General features: G+C 40.9%; 1 pseudogene; it reads left to right on the plus strand.

Annotated features, from left to right (window-relative positions):
* The window catches only part of LOC133900187 (glutelin type-A 3-like), a 40,298-nt pseudogene extending 25,530 nt beyond the window's left edge, over nucleotides 1-14,768 (plus strand).
* Nucleotides 14,769-20,375: the final 5,607 nt, after the last annotated feature.

Consider the following 20,375-nt stretch of genomic DNA (forward strand, 5'->3'; position numbering starts at 1 on the left):
TCAGCACAACAGGCTTAATGGACTAACTGTGGATGTAAATGGTCCCCAATGGGATCCAAAGTAGGGAAAACCAGAATCTAGTTTGTAAGAACTTATATGGAAAACCAGAGTAGAAGTTAAACCTTGCCTCCTCTACGTGTATTACAAACTACAATCTGGTCATTCTCAGATCTGTGGCGTGAATATCCTAGCACAATCACCTTTTTCCCTGACACGACTACTCATCCTACAATTCATGCAAGGAGGCCACTCTCATCACTTACGTACAGGACACCGGCAACAACTCATACATGGAAGCGGTCCAAGTCTCTGCTTCCTTGCCATACCGTATGCGGTAACGCTGAACAGATCGGTGATATTTTCAGAGGTGTGAATTAGGATATTTAGAATTATTTTGATTTTAAAAATAATATAAGATAAATTTATATCAATTTCTATATAAATGTGCTCTACGTTTATCTAAGTATATCTACTCTACCGATCATGCTTGCAACCTATCTAAAATGGTAAATTGTAAGGATGTAAATACGAAAATGTAAATAAGGTAAAGAGTGCAAAGTCACTATAAAGATTATTTCTTGTGGTATCGATAGCATTAATGTCACCTCTAGTCTACGTTGGAGCTCCATAAAGGATATACTCCCGGTCGGTACCTGGTCACGACTCTTAAGCAACCAGGTCACAAATACAAGGCCTCCACCCGGATGAGCCACCAAACCACCAAGGTAAGGTCTCACCACCAGCATCTTTTCTGGTTCCTTACTGTCGTGATCACTTCGGAGTTTGAGCCACCAAGAGAAGGAACTCTACATCAATGCACCATAGCCTTGTCACCGCTCCACACCAAGTCGGAGGTTCAACAAGCTTGCTGATGAGTCACCAAGACTCCATGGTACCATTGTACCACTTGGTACAAAATTGGATCACTGCTTAATCCACTCTCTAGACAGCAATCACCTACCAACACTCTGTTTAGACCTATAAACACTAATCACTCACTAATGTTATGCTTAATCACATTAAGCACTTTGGTGGCTTCGATTTCTTCTCAGTTGTACATGAACTTCTCTGAACTCCAACAGCATGCCACACTTTCAAATGACTGAGTGAAGGGGTATTTATAGGCTTAAACCTGCACACTAGCTATTATCCCAACGACTCAGAAAAGTTGTTAACACCAAATGATCCGGTGAGAGCAATAGTACTAACACCGGATCATTCGGTGAGTACATTCTCACAAACTAGCTGTTGGAACTCCACTCAAGCTTTTGTGAACACCAGACACTCTGGTCTATATTTCATTTCCATCACCAGACTATCTGTGAGTTATCCTGAGCCATCCGAGGCTTTCCTTATTCTCTGTGTAAATTGCTCCGGTGAAAGCATCTGGTGCACATCACTTCATCACTAGACTATCTAGTGAGATGACTTCAGCCAACCAAGCCAATGCAACTCTCTCTGGAAATAATGCTCCTCTATGTACGGCCTTCATCACTGGACCATCCGATGTATTGAACTTCGTTCTGGCTCTTTGCACTGTTCATTCTCCTGTGTATGCAACACATTGATCACTGATCAGTTGTAACCTTCTCTTGATAAAATGCTTTGGTGTGTATCTTCTCTGATCATCGAACCTTCTGGTGAAATCTTCAGGTCTCTCTCCCCTTTATGAAATATACTCTGGTGTGTTCAATACCCAGAGCACCGGACCATCGAGTGAAGCAAATCTTCCTGAAACTTTTCCAATTCAGTCTAACTTTGTCTCAGCTACGGTGGCTTCTTCATATATTGCACCAATGAGACCTACTAATATATATTCTTGACAAACATGTTATGCCCATTAACTATGTTGTCATTAATCACCAAAATCACAATTATAGTCTAATAGGGCCATTTTCGCTATAATCTCCTATTTTTTGGTGATTGATGACAACAAAACTAAAGCAAGTGAGAAATAATAAATGATACCGAATGTAAAGATCATAAGCGAGCATAAAATCTTACCACATTGCTTCGATGCATGTTCTTACCACTTAGTCCCTATTTGTTGTGGCTCTTCATTTCTCTATTACCACTATCTCCCTTGAACAACCTATGCAAGAATTTATCTTTTGTCAATCTATGCGCCTAGCATCTTTTCTTCTCCCCCTTTATCAACTTCGGCATTCCTAGATGTCTTACTTATTGCTACAATCTCCTCGCATTGTTCATCTTGCTTTGGTCATCAAACTTCTCCCTTTTTGTCAATAATCTCCAAAAAAGGCTATAAACACATGTTGAACTCAAGGGAAAAATATTAAAGCACATGAGAGAAATTCACAAATTATGGTCCAATAAAAGGATACCAATTATATAGATATCACTGCAAATAAATAATACCAATTTTAGGTTATAAAAGCATATGGATCATAATTTATGAAACTCACATAATATAGTCTAGACTCCCCCTATTTATATGCATATGATGAGAAAGAAACATATGCAAAACTCGACAATATGTCAAGATAGGAAGTTTAAGCTATATTATGTATGTAGGTAGCTTAAATGAATAAAATATTTAACAAAGATACCAATTGAAGCATTTAAGCATTGTATATTACTGGGGACATATTGATTGCTCCATGAGACTACAAAAGATGTCACTAGAAACACATGTTAGTCTCAAAATCACAACCTATAGGATATACTCCCCCTAAATGTGTGAATACAAGTGTTGAATAATTGTGAGATATATACACTTGTTATTGATAACAATAGGGATTTATCCTATAGATTGGATCATGGCACATGAAAGATACTAATTGTAAAAACTAGTGCCATATAATGAACCTACAACTAATAAACCATGTAGGTTGCTCATGGGTTAGAGATAAACACAAACAATCTACCATATGAAAACCTACACTAGGCATTACAATAAATTGAAATAAGCATATGCAATTGTAGATGAGGCAAATATAAGCTAGAAGAAGAAAACAAAATGCTTGAACATAAGTCTAGCTACCATTTACCTCTTCTCCCTTGGATGGGGATTTGGGTATGTGATGATGATGATTATCATCAAAGCGTCCAAACTTGTATACTTGACTTATTTGCTTCAACCTTCACTTCATCTTGTGAGCTAAGTCTCCAAATCTCCATAGCCGCTTCAGGCTTCAAGTCTTCTTTGGAACCCAAACCGATTGGGGCTTCTTCATGTTGGTGATGACTTCCTTAGGCACCAAAATAGGTTGGTTCCACCTCCAATCCTTTCTCCCAACCGTATGTAGAACCACCTTGCCATTATCCTTCTTCATGACCTTGTAGTGGTTGGTTTTGATCTTGATCTTGTAGTTGAGCTTGGTGTAGAGGTTTGAGGTCTTGTTGGAGAAGTTTTTCATCTTCTTCTTCTTTATCTACTTCTTCACTTGTTTGCATTAGATGGACTTGTAGCCTTCTTGTTGGCATTTGAAGCATGTCACGGTGGACCCCTCCATAAGGTTCCTCATCATGAAAGTATGGTTATCTTGAGGAGGTTTGTTATGTTCTTTGCCCTTTAAACCCCCCAAGTTATTCTTGAGCTTCTCCACTTGTTGTTTAAGCTCAACATTCTCTGGTACAATGAGATTGTTAGATGATTTTACAACAATATTCTCAACACATTTCCCATTGCAAAGGGGTGAGCATGATATATCAATTAAATCATTACAAGAAGTAGAAGCATCTACCTTAGGTTTGAAATTAAATAGAGGTAGATTGTTTCAAAGGTACCTTAGTTTGAGATTCAATACACTCAAATTTAGCTTTAAGCTCTTCACCCTCCTTGTTTAGAAAATTAAATTTGCATAATAATTGTTCATAATTAGAAACAAAGCTAGCATGAATGTTATTAAGTGCATTGAATTTCTTAAGCTCTTTATATTATTTCTTAGGGGCCCTTTGTTGCTCATTGATTAAATGAAGGAGTTCATCATAGGAAGGAGAATCCTCATCGAATTCATCATCACTTACATCGCTATCCATACCTTTGGAAATATGACTTGCGCGATGACGACTTGTATGATGACGACCTTGAGGAAGAGCTTTTCTTGGATGGAAGGATGGTGAAGCTTTCATCACTTGAGCTTGACTCTTCATCGTCACTCACCTATCTTCCTATACTTGCGAATGCCATGGCTCTTCCCCTTGTCGCCCTCTTATTCTTGGTCTTCTTCTTTTCCTTCTTGATATGATCAATTGTATTGACCAAGTCTTTAATGGAGATAGGATGATCAACCTTGGCATTGATCCTCTTCATGTTCTTCTATAACTTTGAGAAGAGGTTGACCATCTTAGGATCAATTTCTTCATCACTTGATGTACTTTAATCATCCTCTTCATCGCTATCTTCTTCTTGATCACCAACATCTTCACTTGAGCTCGACTCTTGCTTTTGTCTCCTCATCCTTGCCTTCATGTATTGACATTGAACATGCTTTCTTATGAGGGCAATGTTCTTGGTTTCGGATGAGGAAGAAGCTTCCACCCCTATGTTCATTGTCATCTCATGGGCGATGATCTTGCCTAGCATTAGACTTGGAGTCATCTTCTTGATGTCATTATTGTCATAGGTAATGGAGACTATCAACTTGTACTTCGGAAGAAGAGCTTGAAGTATTCTTCTCACCACTTGATCATCTTTAATTGGTATCAAACCTAACCCATTGATCTTATTGACAACAATATTTAAACATGAGTACATGTCATTAGCACTTTCCTGCGGTAATTCCTTAATGCCATTGAGCTTAGTAACAGCCACATGATATTTCTCATTACGCACATTCTTTGTGCCTTCATGTATTTTAATGAGACTAATCCAAATATCATGTGCATTGGTGAGAGAATAAACACGATTAAATGCATCAACACATATAGATGATAATATGATACTCTTGGCCAATGCATCTAATTGCCTCTCCTTGTTGGTGATGCGAGGTCTCATCCCATCCTTGGTGACTCTCCAAACATCCAACCCTTGGGCTTGCAAATAACAAGTCCTTAGAATTTTTCACAGGAGGAAGTTTGTGTCATCAAAAAGTGGAGCACCATAGGAATCCATCCCAATCCCAAACGTCACAACTCACTAGGCGATAAAGCCTAACCGATCACAATGAGACTAAGGCTCAAATACCACATGAATTGGTGAAATCTTGTGAAAAGTGTGAAGCTCTAACACAAATTGTACAGCTAGATGTGAGTCCTAGCTCTAATACTAATTGAAGGGATCGGTGACGTTGAAAGATGGGGGTGAATTAAGACTCTACCGATCAAAGCGCTTGCAACCTATCTAAGATGGTAAATTGTAAGATTGTAAATTCGGAGATGTAAATAAGGTAGGGAAAGAAAACACAATGAGACTAAGGCTCAAATACCACATGAATTGGTGAAATCTTGTGAAAAGTGTGAAGCTCTAACACAAATTGTACAGCTAGATGTGAGTCCTAGCTCTATTACTAATTGAAGGGGTTGGTGACGTTGTAAGATGGGGGTGAATTAGGACTCTACCGATCAAAGCGCTTGCAACATATCTAAGATGGTAAATTGTAAGATTGTAAATACGGAGATGTAAATAAGGTAGAGAAAGAAAACTCGGCACAAGAATTTTTTCCTATGGTATCGATGACATGAATACCAACCCTAGTCCACGTTGAAGCTCCACAAAGGATATTCTTCTGGTCGGAACCCGGTCATGGCTCTTGAGCCACAAAGTCACAAAGACAAGACCTCCATACGGATAAGCCACCAAGCCACCAAGGTAAGGTTTCACCACTAGCCTCTCTTTCGGTTCCTTACCGACGTGATTACTTCGGAGTTTGAGCCACTAAGACAAGAGTATTTGCGTCCCCACACAATCACCTTGCCGCCGCTCCACACCAAGTTGGAGGGTCAACAAGCTTGCCGATGAGTCATCAAGACTCCAAGGTGCCAGCGTACCACATGGTACATGGTTGGATCACTCCTTGACCCACTCTCTAGGAAGCAATCACCTAGCAACACTCTCTCTAGGCCTATAAGTACTAATCACTCACTAATCTTGTGCTAAATCACTTTGGATAATCACATTAAGCACTTTGGTGGCTTGGATGTCTTCTCAGGTGTACATGAATTTCTATGGACTCCAGCAGCACGCCACACATTCAAATAACTGAGTTGAGGGTATTTATAGCCTCAAAGCCGTGCATTAGATGTTAACCCAACAGCTCAGAAAAGTTGTTAACACCGGATGATTTGGTGAGAACAATAGTACTAACACCAAATCATCCGGTGAGTACACTCTCACAAACTAGCTGTTGGAACCCCAAAGCCTCTGTGAACACCAAACACTTCGGTGTATACTGCATCTCCATCACCGGACTGTCCGGCGAGTTATCTGAACCATCCGAACATTTCCTTCTTCTATGTGTAAATTGCTTTGGTGAAAGCATTAGGTGCATATCATTTCATCACCGGACTATCCGATGAGTTGACTTCAGCTAACCAAGTCAATACAATCCTCTCTGAAAATAATGCTCCGGTGTGCACAACCTTCGTCACCGGACCATCTGATGCGTTGAACTTCGTTCTGCCACTTTACACTGTTCATTGTCTGGTGTGTGCAACACATTGATCAGCAGAACATCTGGTGCTTTGATCTTCAGCTACAACCATCTCTGGACAAAATGCTTCGATGTTTATCTTCTCTGATCATCGGACCTTCCAGTGAGGTCTTCAGGTCTCTCTCCCCTTTGTCAAATATGATCTGGTGAGTTCTACACCCAGAACACCGGACCATCCGGTGAGGTAAATCTTCTTGAGACTTCCCCAATTCAGTCCAACTTTGTTCCGACTGCGGTGACTTCTTCATGTATTACATCCATGAGACCTAGTAACATATATTCTTGACAAACAAGTTAGGTCTATTTGTCACACCCAGTTTTAACGGCCAAAACTAGATGTAGCGTATGTGTGCGCAGGATGTTCAATACACAAAAGGATGTCACAGGTGAAGTAACAAAAGTAATACTTTTATAGAATAAACGTTAAACTCTATGACGATATCTGCAGCAGAACAAAAGCATTAGTGCCCAACAACACCGCAGGAAACCGACCGTGAGACACATGCCTACAACGTTGCAACCTCGTCTTGATAGTCTTAAACATCTTCACTCACTGAGAAGCAACACACATGTCGCATGGCATAGGGAAAATAGCAAGTGTGGGAAAGATAATGATATGCAGGCTTATATCAAGAATAGGCTAACACATGGTATATTTACGTAAATGCGAGTAATGAAAACATATTTAGCCTTAAAAAGCATTAAACAATTATTAAGTGAATATAACCCATAAAGTCCAACACCCAGCATACAAGGCTCTCCACCTTGCATACCATAACCGTCTAGTACTCCCTATATTATAATCAAAATCACAACCATCTAGTACTCCCTGTACCAGAACCATAACCACAACCAAACCCATAACCACAACACAACTCATAACCACAACCCACTAATCATGTGAGGATCCAAGTCTCTCATAACCGTGAGCACGGCTGTTATAACAGTTTTTACACTCTGTAGAGGTTGTCCAGCTTTCCCCACGAGTCGTGATTTCAATGTTGCTATGTTAGCTAAACACTTAACACACATCAGTGGTGTGTCGTCTGGAAAGTCACTTCAAAGACGTTACAAAGTTTCATCCAGTATGTGGATGCCCGCTAGGTTTCACCGCCATCAAAGTGGCATTCACACCACCCAGAAGCCCCCTTTTGCGCCTTGTAGCTCCAGAAAGATTTCACTCTTCCCTTCTACTACACATCTCATACCACTAACTAAATAGTTCTTGCCTTTATTGTCCCCACACATCCACTCTTCCATTTGACACGCACAAAAACTGGAATGCACTAATTAATATACCAGGCCTGTCCCATACTAGGTCTCGTGGTTGGTATGATATTTCTTGGGTTATCACTCCACAAACCGGTCCTTACTTAGGTCACTTGAGCAAACACTAAGCCAACAACATAACCATCATCATCAACAACACTACTTTGCTCAAGGCCTAAGGTTCCATGTTGCTAGACCATTAACACATTAACCACCAATGTTGCATATGTTCATTAGTTAAGATTATGATACTTCACAATATCCCAAAAGCACAGCTAAGCAATCTACCTACCAAATATATCTAACCATAAACCATATAAGTTCCAAGGGATGATAAGGGAAAATCTAGGGAAAACCCTAACGTCGGTGACTACCCATCATATTAACAGACACTGCATGCAATTTTGTAAAACAAAACATTTAAAAACATAGGTTCAAGATGATCAAGGACACTTGCCTTTTACCCAATGCTGCTCAGTGTTGTCGAAATCTTGGTCTTGAAGTCCCTCGAATTGCTTCAGAACGTTATCGACTAATCGCGAGAATTGCCGACAAACAACACAAAGGAAAACACTAAGAACAACATATCAAACATCATTAAAAATACTATAGTTGGATAGGGATATTTTTAGAAACATTTAGACGCAAGAATCACCTAAATCGGAGTTAAGATAAAAAGAGAATGAGCTTTCGGGAGATGGATTAGACTGAAAAGAAAGACTAGTTTACTGGAGTTATCTTCTTATAGGAAAAGAGTTTATTGTGCAATCATTGCGCTAGGCTTGACAACGTCATAATGCATGGTTCAATAAGTGTAGGGCAAACTAGACTTCACTGATTTGGCTAAGGAGAATGATGTGGTGCTAACTTGACATGCTATGCAAGAACCATCTTGGATTAAAGAAAGGATGCGCGGGGATCTAGTCTCGATCACCTATGATGGATCAAAAAGGCTGAAGGTTGCGCTTCTAGGTTAAGGATTCTACTGGTGGCTCTATATAGCGGTGGTGGTTCGGGTTTCGTCGAAGACACTGATCGGGTATGTGGTCACTGACATCGATGTCGAGCTTCAGTGGTGTTTCAGTGAAACGAGGGAAGCATATCATAGAACACGGAAAGACTAACTCAGTGGTATGGTTGGTTTTGTAAGGGGTCATCCGAGGTAGCGGCAAAACAGCGATGACTACTTACAGGTTTGGTGGTGATCGCGAATAGATGCAGGAAAGAAGATGCTCGCATTCCCAAAGATTGGCTATGAAATTTGGGAAACCGTTCGAACAAAGTTGTTTGTATATCCCGGGAACACAATGCTACGACATAGTTTTGGGTAGATCATCCACTGAGAGGAAGAACGATCAGCAGAGATGAGATGGGTGATGGCTGCGATGTGCTGTGGTTTTGGCAATGGCGTCCTGGTCGTGTCGCTGCACAAACGGAGATGGGCTCCTAGGGTCACGTAGAAGACTCGATGGGACACGTCGTGACGTGGTTGGTACATCTATACGGCTTTCAGATTGATGGAGAACGTGAATGCAAATTTGGTGCGCGCGCAAAACGCATCTAGAAACCGGACAGCGGGTATGTCAACCTTGATTACGGTGGTTTGGCTGCTCTACTAGACGAACCGGTTTGTGAGGACGTGGGGAACATCATGATACATGTGCTGGTGAAAGGGCATGGTAAATGGTGCACTAGTTGGCCAGGAACGTCGATGCCAATCAGCTACAGCATGGCTGTCCGCGACGGCGACGACCGTGGCGGCGTAGATCAGGCTTTGGATGAGGCTGGAGCTTGGCTAGGGACTTAGTATGATGCTAAAAAGTAGTAAGGGAGGATAATAAGGGGTCCTCACATTGCTTTGATAGTCGAGGAAGGAGGATTCACAGAGAAGACGACGAGGTAGCGCATCATGGGCAGCGGGGATGGCGGCTTCGGCGAACGGTGGCACACGGATAGGGCAGCAGTGACTTCTAGGGTTTGGTGGCATAGAATAGAGGTAGGAGAGGGCATGAAACTCACATTTTTAGGGCTAGGGCCGGCTGGTTGAGGTGGAGTCCAAGCCGAACACGAATCGGATTCGAGTTCGAGTCGGTTACGATTTCCTTTTTCGTAGTTCTCTTATCCGAGGATGATATCTCCATCGTCTGGGCTCAAAATTGGACGTTTATTGATTTTAAATTGTAGTAATCGAAAAGATCTACAACTTTGGTAGTCATTGGAACTTCTAAAAACATCATCATGATTTCCAAAAATGCACCACAAGATAAACTGTTTGAACTCGGACTAATCTGCGTAGTACTGATTTCAAAGGCCATAACTCCAAGCTCCATTATCCGAAAGGGGACTTGCATAGGTCCAAAATTGAAGCTCTCGACGAGACCTACAACTTTAGTATTGTCAAGATTAGCATTTGGAGCCGTTTTTAACTCCGAAACTTCATAAGAAGATGAGGCTGTCCAGGACTCCACGAAAATTTACAAATTTCGTAGATCCTTTGTTGGGCCATCTAGAAGACTTGGCTAAGGATTTAGAGTTGAGCAAAATTGAGCCCAAATAAACTTTAGGTATATCTAGGGTTTAGAAAAGAAACTTTTGCAGAGAAATCTGAATAAGGTTTGAATTTGAAATCAGTTTGGAGTGAATTTAAGAGAAACAAAAAATAAGGTTGAACAAGAATAGGAGTAGATAAGGAATTTGAATTTAGATTTGGGTAGAATTTGAGAAAAAGGAGAAATTAACTTTAAACAAGGATTTGAATAAGATTTGAATTGAACTAGAGAAGGATTATGCATGATCAAGAATTGAATAAATAATGAATTTAAAGATTTTGAATTCCAACTATTAAGATCCTTAACTTATTCACTATTGAGTTTTGTAAAACCTGTTTCAAAATCTTTTTCACTTAAAACACCAAAAAGAAAGAAAAGAAAAAAAAGTTCTAATGCATTTACCTAGCACCTAACAAAACTCAGCATGCAATTAATACAAAATAATAACCTATATTAATTGATTGATTAAGAAAATAGGTTTTAAACCTATACTACTGTTGAAGCCATTTAATAATCTTGAAAAATTTTAAAAGTTGTAAATTCTGAAAATCAGGATGTTACACTATTGACTAAGTTATTATTCATCACTAAAATCATAATTATAACTATAATCTAATATGACTATTTTCCCTACAAATGCACCTGTTGCTTCTCTTTTGCTGATACGTCAAGGTAGATAAGTGGTACGGCATGTGTTGCTTTGGCTGCAAGCATATAGCTACTCCCGACACTTCCCAAGCTTACAAGCATCTGAGAGTGAATGCAGTTGATCATGCTCGTAGCTCATTAGCTTGTGAATGACAAGCAACAGTAATATTCATGTACTATATATCACAGAATATTTTAAGCTCTTCTATTATTGAGCTTTAATGATATAGCTGAAACTAGATGGTGGATTTGAGTACAAGGCACGTAATAATTCCTCTAATCATAATTATTCATTGGCACAAGGCACGTAATAATTCCTCTGATCATAGCACAATAATTTGAAGAGGCTCCAACTATATAGGCTCGAGAATGTCGTTCAGAGAAGTGTGAATAGACGCCTCAATAAATTTCTTTTAAAATTGATAGTGTTCTTCTATTTTCACCCAACACACCTCAAAGCTTAAGCGAAAGCAAAACAGAATCAGAAGAAAAGTATCAAGGCATGTTGACTCTAGAGATGAAATATGAACCATAGGTTCCATTCAAGGCCTTCCATATGTCTTAACACTTGAAAGCTTGCAACTTGCAAAGAAACTAAAGAAGATGATCACTGGGCAAAAAAACTCTCCAGATTGATGATTTAGATGTAAGGAAACGCAAGACCTTCTCATATACATGAGTGTGCAAATTTTATACCTCTAGCAACAAGAAGAACAACTTCCCAAGGTGAAAGGATTGCAGCTAAAAGGAAAAAAATGAAAAACAACACAAAAATAGGAAAACATGCACGGAAGGCAAGGGAACCAACAGGAGACTAGCACGAGATGAGCATGAGCATATGCAAGAAAATAATCTTCATTAAGTACAGAGGTCAACCCTATTTTCGTTAGATTATAAAGTTGTTTCTCTCATAAAATCTCTAGCCTATTACAAAGACTAAGTCTATCCTCTCATCTCCTCCAAAACCTATCACTAAGCTTTCAAATGGCTGGCTCACCCTCTCTCTACAGCCCTACCCCTCTATTTATAGGTCTAGGGAGGTGCCTTAGCTCTTAAGTTTCCTTTTTCCTAAAATACCCCTCACCGGTAATGCATTCTTACCTATCATCGGAGCATTTTGGTCTATTTTTCGCTCTGTTCATCGAATGCTATGACTTCTTCACAACTTAACTTCCCCTCAACCCAAGTTCACGATGATGCCATGTGACTCTCCAGTCCTCCCGCAGTTTTGTGGCCAAACCGCAAAACCCTAGCACGCTTCTCAAAGCGTGACTAGTCGCAACTTGCTTTGCCTCAAGCAAGTGCTCCGTTGTCGACGCGTGTACTCTGTCTTATGATCTTGACCACTGGAAAGTCTCAACTGCTCCTAATCCCTAGGGTCTCCTTGTCACTTGCACCGGTATCTCCTTTGCTTGACTTTGTCCACATGTCGTCTTCATCAATCACCTCATGCTTCACTTATCCTCCATATGTACCGCTAGGATCACCCTTGACTCTGCTCAGCCTCCTTGATCATCCAGCACTAAACACCTGCTTAGCTCCGATCATCCCACCATCGATCGCCAAGATACATCTATCACCTATACACCATGAGACAAGCAAACATGTTTTTCCAATTCCAAGCCATCACAAGTTAGTCCAAATAAAAATTTACAATTGAACTCCTAACTTGAAGAAACTATGGACGCCTGATGGTCTGGTGTGTTCACCCTCTGAATACCGGACCATCCGGTGAATGTAGCTTCATTTTGCACAATAAAAATTTGCTCTCTGTAGAAAACACTCCAGTGCAGCCTTCCAATGTGTTGGGCTCTAGTCATCGGAACTTCCGGTGCATACAACCTCACCAAACAATTACTCCTGTGAAGCCTTCGGTATTTAGAGACCCAATAACTGGATATGGTCAATTAAATAGCACATAACTTCATTTTGTTGCCTCTTTGTAAGAATTGGTTCGGTGTACCTTCTGGTGTTCACAAACCGAAGAGCTAGACCATCTGGTGTATCACTTTGAATTTGGCGCCAAAACATATCTTCTGAAGAAAATGTTCTGGTGTCACCTTGCCCCCACACACCGGACCATCCGGTGTGCAGTATCCAATTTGCCTCCATATAGAAATGCACCGGTGTTCAGCTTCAACAGATCACTAGATTATCTGGTGAAGCCACTTTTTCAGACACCGGATATTTCAGTGAGTTCATTTTTTTGAACTTAGACAAAATTTTCCAATTCCATTCTTCAACTCGAGTTAATCATGAACAAGAACAAGCATCAATAAACATGAGCTAACCAAGTTCAACTCAACTCGAACATTGTCAATAACTCATCATACGTATAAACCAAGACAATTATCCACTTGGTTTCTCAAACTACCATCAGTACATGTTACATTCAACTGTGAACTAATGGTGAGTAAGTGGATGCATGTGGATATACCACTAGTAGAAGTAGTATCATTTTGCATTTTCTGATTTCTTATGCTAGACATGTTGGCATTATTACAAAATTCACTAGGTGCTCTTGAGTAGTAATTTATCTGTCTCCTTCTTGGCAAAACTAACCATCACAAGGCTCACAAACTTTTAAACTTAGGTTAACCATGATACGTAGTAACAAACTTTTCGTTTTCTCTTGATTGGTTAAAAAACAGATCCCTTTGCCCTGTTTATATACATGCAGATTGTACTTTCCAGAATTTGACTAGGATATTACTTGCTCTACCACAGAAATAGTGAAAACAGACGGAGTCACTATTACAAAACCCCCTTTCACTACCAACTCAAAAGCACCTTTCACTGACCTGGGGACCAACAGTGAAGGTGTTATCACTACCGGTTGAAGGTTTCAATCGGCAGCGATAGTCAGGCGCCGAATCAATGTGTTTAGGGTCAGAAAATTTGAAAAGAAAAATTTGCACATGAGGAAACCCCACGCCCGTGCCATCGCAAGTCACAAGTCACACGATGTTTCTCACAAAATACACACGCATGTGGTTCGTGGCACTGGAACTCAGAACCTCTCAGCTTGCACGATACATCCTTACCATCCAACCATAAAGGTACTAGTGATAGCATTAGTATATGCATCCTTTTGACATATTCTGTTTGAAACTTCAAATGATTATTTAGATATCTAAATGACTTCAAATGAAAAGTTTTCAACTACAAAGTTGTAGATCCCATCGAGGGCTACAATTTTGTGGATAGAGCCAGCAGTGACAGTTAAGGTTTCACTAGCAGTTAATAACACAAACCGGCAGTAATAGTATCACTGCCGGTTCGTGGTTAGAGCTGACAGTGATAATGAAATTTCACTACTGGTTCTTTTTGAATAACCTTTTAGTGCCGGTCCTTGATACGAACCAGCAGTGATACTCTATTACTGCCAGCTCGTAAGGAATTGGTAGTGATGGACAAACATATAAGCCTATTTTGCAGTAGTGAGTATTACAGACAGCTCTAAGATCTGCCACTCACAAAGTATCCAGAGATTCAGCTCGGGTGCGGAGACAGCTTCTAATAAAAAGGCATGGGTGCGGAGCTTGGCGGGCGACAGTGGCGCGGTGGGGAGTGGCCAGGAGGTCAGCTCGGCGGGTGGTTTCCCGCCCACACTAATTCACTGTGATTGTTTTCTGAATCGGTGCAGGCTGGGAAGATAAGCTGCCTTGACTTCCACGTTCCATCATAAGAGGATCTCCTCCTCAGCTCAACGCGACGTGAGTACTCAGTCCCTGCTTGATTTCTCCTATTTTTTCATAGTGATGTGTTATGTATACTCTGATATGTAAGATTATCACATATGTGGTTGGGAAAGGTATGTTAGCGTTAATCTTGACTTGTACGTGTTGCTGTCAATCAAATGTTCCGTAGTGATCCTGTCCGGGCTAGCAGTACGCTTTTGTTAGCTGAGTTAGTTGTGTGCATGTGTTAGTGGGCTTGTAATCAGCCGAGTCGTGCAGCCAGCCGAGTCATGCATGGAGTGCATGCACATTCATGTGTTAGTGGCTGCTGCTTAGTGTGTTCGTGGCTGAGTCGTGAGGTCGAGTCATTGCTTGCGCAGCTAGTGCATGTGCGTGCCTATTTAAGCGTAGTCTATGCAGTGCCACGGTGTGGTGAGTATGTGAGTGTTGGTGAAGTGAAATACAAGTGAAAGCATTTGGTATACAGAGCTGGGTGGAGTGAATGCCCAAGATGCTTCCTTGCGACAGGTCACCGAAGTTGCCAGAAAGCAATGCCGTCGACAGCAGCGCTACATCGAGAGTACTGGTGAGGGAGGGAGTTGTGACCCTCCAGTACCCCATGCTCATGGAGAGCAACTATGGCATGTGGGTAGTGAAGATGAAGATCTTCATGCGTGCACAAGGCTTGTGGGCGGCCGTGGAGGGCGATGAAGTGATCGACGAGAAGAAAGACTAAATGGCTCTCTCCGCCATTACCAAGCTGTGCTGGAGGCTGTGATGATGGCCATATCCAAGGAGGAGACAGCAAAGAAGGCTTGGGACGCTCTCAAGAATATGCACGTCGGTGAAGACCGTGTGAAGAAGGCCCGAGTACAAACTCTCAAGACGGAGCTTGGTGGTATGTACATAGATGATTTTGAGAAGGTTAATGAGTTAGCCTTGAAGGTTACCACGATCGTAAATGAGATACGCTCTCTCGGTACAAAAGTGGAGGAGAGCATCATCGTATAGAAGCTCTTACACTTTGTTCCCCACAAGTTCCTACCCATCGTCAGCACCATCGAACAATGGGGTGATGTGACGGAGATGTCAGTGTCAGAGACTATCAGATGCATCAGGGCATTTGAGGAGTCCTCGAAGGGGTGGCATCGTGACAAGGATGAGGAGATGCTACTGCTGCTCACGCGCACCGAGTGGGAGGCCTAGGTTGCTGAAGAGAAGAAGAGTAACGAGGGCTCCGGCAGCAGCATCAAGATGAAGTACCACGGCAAGTTCGACAAGTCGAAGATCGATTGCCACAAGTGTGGTGAGTATGGCCACTTCACCGACGAGTGTGAAGAGACAAAGAAGGTGAAGAACAGAGTGGTGCACCTTGCCTTGGCGGACGCTGAAGACGAGCCGGCATTTCTGTGATGAAGTACAGAGAATCAAATCAAGATTAGGGGAGGCATTGTTAGCGTTAATCTTGACTTGTACATGTTGCTGTCAATCGTGTCTTCTGTAGTGATCCTATCCTGGCTAGTAGTGTGCTTTTGTTAGTTGAGTCAGTTGTGTGCATGTGTTAGTGGGCTTGTAATCGGTCGATTCGTGCGGCCAACCGAGTCATGCGTGGAGTGCATGCACGTTCGTGTGTTAGTGGGTGCTGCTTAGTGTGTTCGTGGCCAAGTCGTGTGGCCGAGTCATGGCCCGCGCAGCTAGTGCATGTCCGTGCCTATTTAAGCATAGTCTATGCAGCGCCGTGGTGTGGTGAGTGTGTGAGTGTTGGTGAAGTGAAATACAAGTGAAAGCAAGGTACAGGCTCCGCTGCATCCTAATTGCCTGCTGTCTTGCCAATTGCAGTGACCAGTTTGTGTTGGGATGGGATTTGTTGGGTTCCCTACTGCTAAGAGATTCGAGATTTTCAATGCATTGATATGATACTAGAATCAATATTACTGAGTATGATGTCATAAGCTGTTGAAGTAAACCCCTAATAACCAAGTGCAGCCTCTTTGCCAATGGCCAGTTGAATCCATTTGATAGATATGCATGGATCTGCCTTAGTATCTTGTCTTAATATTGCACTCAATTATGGTTTGTTATTTCCATGATGTGTTTTGCATTTTTTTACCATTATGCTTGTGTAAATCATTCCTTGAAAGTTTGAAGTAGACAAATGTTTATTTAGCTTGTTGAGCCTCACCCTCCGCACCCCCTGCTCAAAGCCTACCCAGAATCCGGAAGGCAAGGGCTCAAGAGACTAGGGCCTCAGAGGGTAAGGGCTTTGGAGGTCGGAGCTTTGGATGGCCAGGGCTTCGAAGGCTGGAGCTTCAGAAGGCCAGGGCTCCGGATGGTCCCGAGCCTGGTGATCTGTAAGGCCTCCATGGGCCCGTTTTGTCCGCAAGCACAGTCCATCGGGGCCAGGACCGGCAGGGGTCCTAAATGATGACCCCCAACAACACTCTTTTTTGTGGTTGGAAATCTATATTATTAAGTTTGTGCGTGCTTGAATTGGTTAGAATTCAAATTGGATTAAAAAGATAAATCAAATAAAGAGCTAAAAGTCACAAAGTTAACCGAGCATTAGTGGTTAACATTGATTTTCCTGTAAAGAGTACAAAAAATTAAGATTAACATAACTGGTTTCACTTTTTTTTTTTGATATGGATATTTCATAATTTCATTACAGAATTAACAAAATACAAACATCTTAATGAAATAAAGATAACTTAGTGCACATTTCATGCATGCAAGTATTTTAATCATTTAGGTAATAGTAATACAAACTCATATTTTTCTCAACTTTAATCATTTTTCTATGAAGTTTTTTAAGTTTTTAGCCAAATTTAACAATAGAAGAATATTTCCAGGGAGAAATTAATTATCAGTGTTGGTTATTAGTAGTCACTGCCACTGATACTTCAACTATCAGTGCCGGTTAGTACCTAGAACCGACACTGATACATGTATCCGTGCCGGTTAGTAAATAGAACCGGCACTGATACATGTATTAGTGCCGGTTAGGAAGTAGAACCGGCACTGATGCTTCTGCTATATATATACACTTAGCCGCTCTCCTCGCTTTCTCCATTTAGCCTCATGCCGCTCCTCCTCCCTGAGGCCGCTCCCCCTTCTGATGGGCTGCATCCTCCCCGACCACCACCTCCTCCCCGATAGCCACCTCTTCCCCGACTGTCCTCCTCCTCCCCGACCATCGCCTCCTCCTTGACTGCTGCATTCTCCCTGACCACTGTCTCCTCCTAAGCCATAGCCTCCTCCCTGACCACTGCATCCTCCCAGGCCACCGCTTCCTCCCTGACCGCACCTCGATGCACCACATCCTCCCCGGCCGCCGCTTCCTCCCCACTCACACCTCGACGCGCCGCCTCCTCCCCAGCCACCGCCTCCTCTGGACTCGACCTCGATGTGCCAGATGTTGGTTTATGGCAAGAACTTGTTGGAGCCATTTTGGGCAATTGGGTGCATAAGATGGTCTATTTTCCTTGTGGTTGATGGTTAGAACTATGCTAGCTAGTTGCAAGAAATCTCGTATATTTCCTTTTTATTGAATTAATTGATGTTTAGTCTTATCATCAGGCATGCACTAAAATCTACTTTGGATCATTAGTTGGTAATTAAGAATGTTAAAACAATTTTCATTGTGAAAGATAAGAACACATTCCAACTAAACTATCCAGGTTTTAATTAGATCACAGTTTCGAAGCAGATGAAACTCTGTATTAAAGGATCATTTAGTTAAGTAACTTTGCTTTCTATGAGAAGAGATGTGAAACAATAAGCGATGAGCTTGACTGGAAAAACATTATGAGTTAGTCATGTTTCTTATTTACTTTATTTTGGCCCCTTTCTGTTCCTAGGATAAAATATTGGACTAGTAATTTCTATCTTATTTGACAACTTAGAAGCTAAAGAATCATTGAGTTGTGTGGTGCGAATATATAGTCTTGTTTGAACTGTGATACATAGCATATTTGTTAGAAATATGTGTCCATGCACTTCTATTATTTAGCAAAAGGGTCAGGGCTTAGATGGAGGATGTAGCAAAAGGGGCAGCAATGTGTGACTTGTAGTTAGGATGTGCAGTTCAAAGTTAATTTGTTGTTTCTATTGTATAATTAGAGCAAATGATGTCTTTGGACCCCCATTAGCTTACAATCTCATCATAAATTGTTTAGATGCAGATGGATTTCAGAGTTCATTTTTTTATTGTTATGAATTTTCAGTTTGAGCCCAGATGTGATTTTAGTATTATATGCTTTAATCAATTAAAATGATTGTTTTGTTTTGCATATACAAGCCACTCTCTTGTCACGCCTTGGAAGTGAAGAGTGAATCAACAACATTTTTAGAATTAGTGCTCATCTCAAAAGCGTGGTAGCACTGTGGGCACTTTGGGTACAAATATTAATAGGTAGCAGACTATTAGCCATAATTTTTTGAAAATCATAAGTTGGTCATGATTCCTTCGTGGGTTTCATCATTTTAAGGAGATGGAGGTAGTAAGTTTATAAAGGTTCTGACAATTGACACATTGATCTTACAAGTCACATCATCTTACATAGCAAAATAATGATGATTACAACCAAAACTAGGATTATAATATCTTTACACTAGACATCACACTTCTTCTTATTTTTGAAGTTAGCCAATTTTAGCTCGACTTAGATTTGACTGTTGTATACCGTAACAGCTTCATGTTTGGACTTGTATTCTTTGTAACATGCTCCTTTGAATCCATTAACTTGTGCATGACATTCCTCCCAACCGGAGAATACTCCACTTTAATGACCACGATGAACAACATACCATGTCATAACAATCCTAAATTTCAGAGAATATGCAAAAAATGATATACTACAAACCACACTAATGCTCTCTAAACTAGTATTGCACTGGATAGCCAAACCAAATAGTATTTCAAAAACATGAATATTATATCACATATCAAAATACAAGATAATATTCATTACACATGATCTTGAGATAAAAAGACAACAAGCCATAAAGGACAATATCTCTCATCATGTATACAGAAAGTAATGGAAAACGGGAACATAATTTGTGTATATGTGCTCTCAGATATTGAGTAACAATTGGCCCCAGAATTGTTTAAGTTCTGCTCCCTAATTGTTCTAGTGAATACATCATAGACAGGGCAATGTTTCTGAGATTTTAGCTAGCAAATAGAACCTGATCTAGTTCTTCAAATTTTAAGGCATCATCATGGACATGGCTGCTATGCCAAAAAAGTGCACAAACTCTGAACAAAATAAATAAGAAAGTGCCGAGGTAAGAGAACTAAATATCAGTTTGCAAAATGACTGCTCAGAGAAGCTAACATAATAATTTACCAAGTATCAAGTATATTAGACAGAATTTGAACTCATAGCAGCATACATCCAGGAATCAATTTAACATGTATTGCATTGGATAGCCAAACCAACATGGATTTCTCAGTGTACATGTACAGAACCGAACATACAACAAGTAACATCCAGGTCTATGCTAGTGTACTCAGAAATCAAGCCCAGTCTTAGTGCATTCTTTCATCACAGAGGATAAAGCACATGTAACCTGCTATTTAGATTAACAGAGTAGGGAGGAAGCTGATGATA

Source organism: Phragmites australis, chromosome 19 (assembly GCF_958298935.1).
Source record: "Phragmites australis chromosome 19, lpPhrAust1.1, whole genome shotgun sequence".
NCBI classification, from domain to species: Eukaryota; Viridiplantae; Streptophyta; class Magnoliopsida; order Poales; family Poaceae; genus Phragmites; species Phragmites australis.